The 8,175-nt window shown below is 38.7% G+C and overlaps 1 pseudogene; it reads left to right on the top strand.

The window, feature by feature from the left end:
* Nucleotides 1-8,175, top strand: part of LOC110295522 — a 155,353-nt pseudogene that overhangs the window by 76,422 nt on the left and 70,756 nt on the right.

Here is an 8,175-nt window from a genome sequence, read left to right on the forward strand (position 1 = left end):
GCATGTTGACTTTTTGTTGTATTTTATTGGCTGGAAAATAAACAGGATATACCGAAAGGATGCCACCTCCACTTGGGATGTTTTATATTTTGTGAAGGAGAGAATGATATTGTCTCGGTAAAAAGGGAGCCTGCAATGTTGAATTTTGAATGTTTCCTGGACAGATGATCCATGGTACCATGTTCTTTTCTGATACCAGGCCTGAGAACCATGTCTCTCAGTGAGTCCCTGTCCCAAGGCAGAATAATCAAGACCAAGGCATACATTCCTAATTAGTCTGCCATCTTCTCTCCTTCAGACTGGCTTGGAGTATTGCTGTTTAGAACACTGTTGCCACCTCAGTGTTGCTCAGCTGATAACAAGTACCTTGGGGGGGGTGGCACTTACATTTTTAACTTAACAATGGAGTTATGACCTCATGATATGTTGAGTTTTGGTTGTATTATATATTTAAAGCATCATTTATTTTTTTATTTTTAGCATGTTTTATCTTTTTTATCTAGCAACATACTATGTATTTTCATTATAACTAATACATAATGCAGTTTTTGTATTCTGATTTGATATCTTTATGAGATATGGTCTCATGTATCCCAGACTGGCTTTAGAGTCACTGCTAGTCAAAGTTGGCCTTAAACTCCTGATACTACTGCCTCCATAGGCTAGTACTACCATGCCAGGCATATAATACAATTTTTCTTTGGGCTTAAAAAAGATATGAACCCTTAGAGTGTTCAGAAATGTATGTATTGACACAACTTTTGTCTTAATATGTATTTATTCCAGACAAATATGCAAACATGAATGGATTTATATTAGGATGGGTATCAGTGAAATATTTTTATTATGTGTCTGTATTATGCTATCCTGTGTGGGATTATTTTTCTGGTAACAAGTTTCCTTCTGTGAGGTGGTCATGGTCTCCTTTTGTATGCTTAGCAGGGGGTCAGCTTGGAATACTGGAGTGATAACTGCACCATGTGAGTTTTACATGAACTCACATGATGTGAATTGAGCCAATCCCAGTCTTTCACTGGAGTTTGAACTTGAATGGATCTGTTTTATTTTATTTTTTTCTGCAGATTTAAGAAAGTAGGGAAGCAACTTTCTGGGCCTTATGACCTTAGAAACAGGAGGGGGATACTGTGCAGAAAGGGAAGTGGGTCCCAGAGGCAGGGAGAGCTTGAGTCTTTTATTCCAGCTTTTCATGAAATCTGGTTGCATTCATTTCCTTGAGAGACTTTAATTTTACTTCCATAAAAGTTATTACTAAGCACTTCCTTCTTTACTCCATTCTGATTGGAACAAAAAGAGATTTATTGGCGCCATTATGCCACTTAAATCCCAAACAGTGATTTGAGTAATTAGTGCCTTCTTAAAGATGAGAAAACTAACTTGCAAGGAGTCCAAGTTACTTGCTTACATCAAAAAAGTAAAATAAAATAAGAAATTAAAAGGCAACTAAGCAACTTTTCCTTTGACAGAGCAGAATGTGTTATTAATATCATTATCGATTTTTTTTTTATTTTCTGAGACACAGTGAATTTTGTCCTCCTAGCACAAAGCCTTTTTTCTTAATATTGCTGTTCATGGTGTACCTAGGTCCTCTGTAGCTGTTCTGCATGTCTCTGAAAGGATTAACTGGTTCTGTTGTGTTGGAGGAATCATAGGCTCACATATTTGGCCTGTTACCTGAAGAGTTGAGTGAGAACTACTTGTGGATTCTCTGAGATTCCTTGGAGGCAGTGCTGATGATCATGGTTGGGCAAGAACTTTTCTAGTAAGAAATATCTGGTAAAAAAATTAAAAATAATAACAGTTCAAGGAAGACATTTGTAGGAAGCTTTGCAGATGAGAGCCCAACAACAACCAAAGGTGTCAGATGGCCTTGTTATTCCTGTGAACCTCCTGCCTACCCCCAATATCATGCAGATGGACAGGCACATAGTGACGCTATAGTTGCATCTATGATATCTGCCTTCAGGGTTTACAGAGCTCCCCAGGTAAAATCCCACAGCTATTAATTGGGTGCTAAATGTAAGATAAGGTTTCTGGCTCATTTTGGGGAAGGAGAAAAATATAAAGAAAAGGAAGAAATGGGGAGAGGAAGAAGGAAGAAGAGAGAAAGAGGGAGAAGAGAAGGGACAGGGAGAGAGAGAAATTCATTATTATTGTATTGTTTAATTCTACTTAAATGTCTTTAAATAGGACATATTTTAATTAAAATAGATACAGGCAAGAGTAAAGCTGCACTCCAATCTTGACAAAACTAAGCTTATATTTCAGCTTTGTAAATTCCTCTATGCAGTACCTTTGGCAAATAGCTTAACCTAGAGGTCCCTGATCTGTTAATGGGTAAGTGTGGGAATAATAGTTTCAGTAGCAGAGGTATTGCAAAGATTCCACCTAATAATTTACAGCATAAACCTCTCCAGGCACATTGGAGGTCCTTAGCCAGTGTTAATTATTGTTACAAAATGTGCATTCTTAAAACATTCCTATCACAGGTTTTTTTTTTTTTTTTTTTTTTNGNTNTTTAAAGTCTAACCTACATGACTGCATAAACATGAGCTGAACAAAGACCAACAACAGACATGCCGAAAGTGGATGAGAGAAAGATCACAAGGCTTCAACTGTACACAAAGAACCACAGTCAACTGACGGATACTGAGCGTAGAAGGAATCTTTGCCAGGAAGAGAACATTAATTGCTTATCTAATACCAAATGATCAGCCATGAAAATGTACATATGAGTAACATTACACATATTGTGCAGGTTGTACTTATGTACTTAGAAGTATATATAGCCAACCATTAATGAAAAAAAGAGGCCATGAATTTGAAAAAAAAAAAAAAAGATCTAAGGTAGTTGGGAGAGTATAGAAGGGGGAAAGAGATGTGGGAAATGATTTATATTATAATCTCAAAACTAAAAGAAATAAGTACATAACATTATAGGGCCTGTGGCATTGCTCAGTTGGCAAAGGTACCTGTCATCAAACCTCCAAACCTGAGTTCAAACTCATGGTAGAAGAAGAGAACTGACTCACACAGTTTGTCCTCTGATCTCTGCTCCCTACAACAAATAGTATAATAAATTTTTAAAATAAGAAATACCATTTGTCCATTTGTACACGCACCATTGCCTGTTCTTTCCCCTGTGAAGAGACACCATGACCAAGGCAACTCCTATGAAAGAAATTCATTCATTTGGCTGCCTTATAGTTTTAGAGATTTACTCCATAATCATAATGGCGGGAAGCCTGGCAGCCTGCTGGTAGCTATGCTGCTGGAGGACAAGAGTTCTACATCTTGATCTGGAGGCAGCGAGGAGACTGTCTTCTGTAGGCAGTCAGGAGGAGCATCTGGATCACACTGGCCAGACTTGAGCATATATATGAGACCTCAAAGCCCCGCCTCCATAGTGATACACTGCTTCTAAAACGCTTACACTTCCTCCAATAAGACCACACTTCCCAACCGTGCCACTTCCTATGGTCTAAGCCTAGTCAAACCCCTGAACCCTCCTTTCACATTGTAGCAGGGAAGTCTCTCATGCCTGCCTCTCATGTTTTATCACTCTATGAAGCATTGACCATTTGGCTATCTCTTTTCGTGAAATCAGTAGAGAGGCATATCTCCTCTCATTATTTCCTTCTGAGAGCACACAAAATTAGGTGAAAAACCAAATTGTTTGCAAGAAAATTCATTTAGATGGATTTCTGTATGTTTGGAGTTCAGTGATCTAGAAATGCTTGTATTTCATACAACCTATGAGTCTTTATTCTATTGATAAGTTTAGCCCCAGTGGTGAACACTCAGAACCAGTGGGCAATTTCAAAATTGCCCACACAAATGCTCATGGATGGAAACCTTCCATTCTCTGTGCTGTGGATGGATATGAGGAAGAGGGAGGTCAGGGGACAGACTGCCCACAGAAAGACTCCAGCGTGTACTAATTCTCATGAATGTGGTTATAGTCCTGACTCTGTTCTTCTTCATAACTGATTAACTGTTTTCTGCATCCAGCTTGGTTGTCCTTTTTCAATTTGAGATTGTATGTTGTTTCCATACTTTTGAATGGCCTGATCTTGTGTGGTTGCATAGGACAGGTAAACATGTATGAAGTTATACAAAACCTCGTTTGCAATCGGGATATGCCAGCTACGTGGTTGTTAGCTCTGATAAAAGAATTCCTAAATAAGCATTAATACATTTTTCTAATTTTATTTAATTTCTGAGACAGGGCTTCATAGAGCCAAGTTTGAATTTGAATTTTGAATCCTCCTACCTGCATCCCTGGGTTCTGCGGTTATAGATGTGTGCTCTCATGTCTAACTCTCCCTCTTCATAAATGGCTATCATTATCCTTTGTTCTAGTGCATTTGTCTCCCCTATTGTCCTCCCTCTCCCTCCTCTCACTCTTGTTGCTAGTTCCCGTCTTCTTCCAAATCATCCTCCTTTTCACTTTCCTCTCACAGATACACCCTTACTCCATCTCACTTTTGACTTCTTCATTCCCCTCTTACTGTCACCTCTCTACCTTCATGTCCTCCATCTAGAATCTGAATATAAGCTAATCTGTTCTACTTGTCTTTATGAGTCTGGCTTATTTTGCTTAATGTATTGATCCCCAATACCATATATTTACTGAAAATATAATTTCATTCTTTATGGCCAGATAAAATCTCACTATGTATGTATACCATACATTCAACCCAGGTTGGTTGATTTCCCGAGCAGACAAAATGCTAGTCATTTAATCACAAAGATGAGGTTATTAAGAACATGTATCTTTCAAGAGACAGTGACAAATGAACAAGATGATGCTTATAACGCCTGCATTGGTTCTCACCATATTACAGAGGGTTGTGCTAATGATGGCTAATTTTTTGGGGGTGGGTGGGCATGATCCTCTGAAGGCTGAGCCGTGTTTTTCCTAATTATATATTTAGCCCCAAGCAGTGTGCCTATTATATAGTAGTGTGCTACACATGTTTGTTGAATTTGATTGTGTCTATGAGGGAAGGGTTAGTCCATAGATAATGAGAAATAAATGATGAAATGATTGGGATTCTTCCCCTAAAGAAATATACTCTGCACAATAAAAATGCATTCTTCTAGAAAGTTTCCAAGGCAGCCCAACTTTCCAGTTAGATCCATGCCTGAGCTAGCACAGCGGTGGATGATTGCAGAGAAGGTTTGTTAATGACCAGCTTTAGGCTTTTAATGACAAAACCCCTCAGCAAGATGTCATCGAAGTTATTGAAGACTTCACGGAAAGTGTTGAAGCTGATACATGGTAACAAGAAGGTTATAAATCTTGCAGTTGGATATACCACCAAGACAAGATGCTGAGCACAGAGTCCCCCTGCTGTTGTCTGTCAGTATTCTCCCTCCCACATCCTCTTCCCCTTCCCACGGAGAGCTCGTAGAGGAGAAATACATCCATTTCCTAAAGTAGCTCAGACCTGGCAGCCACCTGCCTATGTCAATTTCAGATCACAGAGGCCCATTTAACTGGACAAAATGTGTTAAGCACCTGCATTTTTCTAAATGTGCACAAATGTCCTAAGGATTAAGGAAAGATCTGAAAAGTTAATACATTGACCTTTCGGAAGCACCAGCCAATTAAAAATCCATTGTCAGCTCAGAACAGGGATTCCAGTACCTGAGTGTGGATTCCCATACAGTGGCTAAGGTTTTATTACTTCTTGAATGAGAATGATGTCACTTTGGCCCCATGAAATAATCCATGTCATGGTGCACAGAGGGCTCATGGTAGATATGTTTTCATGGCTTTGGGGGGCATGCTGGTGACATGTTAGCTTGGCTTGATAATGTTGGCAAATGATAAAGTTATCAAATCAGTTGTCTTGGTCTGTACATGTAAGTAAAAGCATACATTTGACCTTTCTGTTCCTGCAGGATCTCACCTAGTGTTCTCAGGTTCTATAGTTACAAATCATATATATTTTAAAGCCAAGTAGTATTCCATTGTGCATATGTGCTATGTTTTTCCTTATGCATTTAAAATGATTCAATTTTTATTTGTGTGCCTGAGCCTTTGCCTGAACATATGTAATGGCACCGTGTGTGTATAGTATCCAAGGAAGCCAAAAGAGAAAAGGGCATCAAATCCTTTGGAACTGTAATTACAGACATTTGTGAGCCATGAAATGGGTGCTGGGAACTGTACCTCGGTCCTCTTTAAGAGCAGCAAGTGCTTTTAATTATGGGACCATTTTTTTTCAGCCCCTACATATTTCTTGAGGTGATTCTTCGCCTTGACTGTAGAGAATATTGCTTCAGTGACCATAGGAGCATGTGGAATTTCCTCCTATCCTGTTTGCATGTTCTTTTAATATGTACTGAGAATTGCTATTTATTTCTGGGTCTTATGGCAGATTTGTTTATTTAACTTCAGAAATTATGAACATAACTTGCCGTATTTGAGAAAGAGCCTGGGACCTAGGTATATTCTATTGTGCCTTGTGGAAATCATGGTTTTAACCTTCTGAAGCACCTTCATCTGGGAACTGGGACAAATGTAACTGCTTATCTGCTTAGCCTACAGTCAAGCACACAAACAAACTATCATTTATATCTATGAATATACTGACATCTTTAAAACAGTTTATGTTTTCCTTTTTGACATGCATACTTCATAACTTTCTGTTGTTGTTGTGTGAATGAATATGTATGTATGTGTGTGTATGTGTCTGCAGATGTGCCCACATGTCTATGCATTTGCAAAAGCCAATCACATGTATCCAGTTTTTCGTTGTCTACCCTGTGTTTTGAGACAGTGTCTCTCACTGGGATCTGGGGCTCACTGATCTATCTAGAGTGGATGGTCTGTGAGTATCAGGGATCCAGTTCCCTTAGCCTCCCCAGTACTAGGATTACAAGTGTGTGCTACCACACCTGGTGTTACATATGGGTGCTAGGGATCAAATTCAGGTCCCATGCTGTTGTAGAAAGTACTTTGCTAATTTAGTCATATCCCCAGCCCCCTGCTTTATACTTTACTTAAGGTTATTCACTGCTCTGGTCAGAGTGTATAATTTCTGTCCTAATGTTTTCCAGTAGAAATGCAAGTAAGTGATTTTTACTGGTATACTTACAAAATCTATCACTGCCAGATTCTATGATTTTATTTTCAAATACATTGTAAAATAATCTTACAGAAGATGTACAGTAACCAGTGACACAGTAGTACCTAGAAATGTTCAGATTTATATGTAGCATACATCCATACACACACATAATGCATACACACATATTCATATATGTATACACATACACATATTCATATATATATATACATGTAGATAGACATATATACAGACACATACACATAAATACACATCCACATGCATACATGAATACATATAAATACCATTGTTACATAAATAAACATATCCACATACACATATATGCACACCCACATACACACATTGCATGCATGAACACACACACACACACACACACACACACACACACACACACACACACTTCATGACATACTTCACCAGACTTGTAGAGGTGAGATTCCCATGGACAATGTCAGGTAAGCTGTTTGCTGGCACATCTTCTGAGATTCAGAGGGTCTGGCACATGGTCTCATGGGACAGGTGTTCTGGAACTGCCCATGCAAAGAGCAGCCGAATTGTCCATGGCAGACTTGACCAGAGCCAGCTGGGCTCTCCAGTCTTTGCTGTGCCCTGGCTGGTGGACCTTTCTATGGGAAGAATCAAAAGCTTGAGACTGAAGTGAACTTAGGTTTTAATTAAGGTTTTTAATCCAGTTTCAGTTGCTCTGACATGGTAATTAAAGTCCTTCACCAGCCCAAAACCAGTGAATTTTAACATTACTATTAAACATATTTATTTTGTTGTAGATTTTATATTATCTTTCTTTGTTTGTTTGTTTCATTGAATAGTTCTTTAAGTGAAATTTAGAGTTTTTTGTTTGTTTGTTTGTTTTTTTTTATTTTTAATATTTTTATTACATATTTTCCTCAATTACATTTCCAATGCTATCCCAGAAGTCCCCCATAGCGCCCCCCACTTCCCTACCCTCCCATTCCCATTCTTTTGGCCCTGGCATTCCCCTATATTGGGGCATATAAAGTTTGCAAGTCCAATGGGCCTCTCTTTCCATTGATGGCCG

Source organism: Mus caroli, chromosome 5 (assembly GCF_900094665.2).
Source record: "Mus caroli chromosome 5, CAROLI_EIJ_v1.1, whole genome shotgun sequence".
In the NCBI taxonomy this organism is placed as follows: Eukaryota; Metazoa; Chordata; class Mammalia; order Rodentia; family Muridae; genus Mus; species Mus caroli.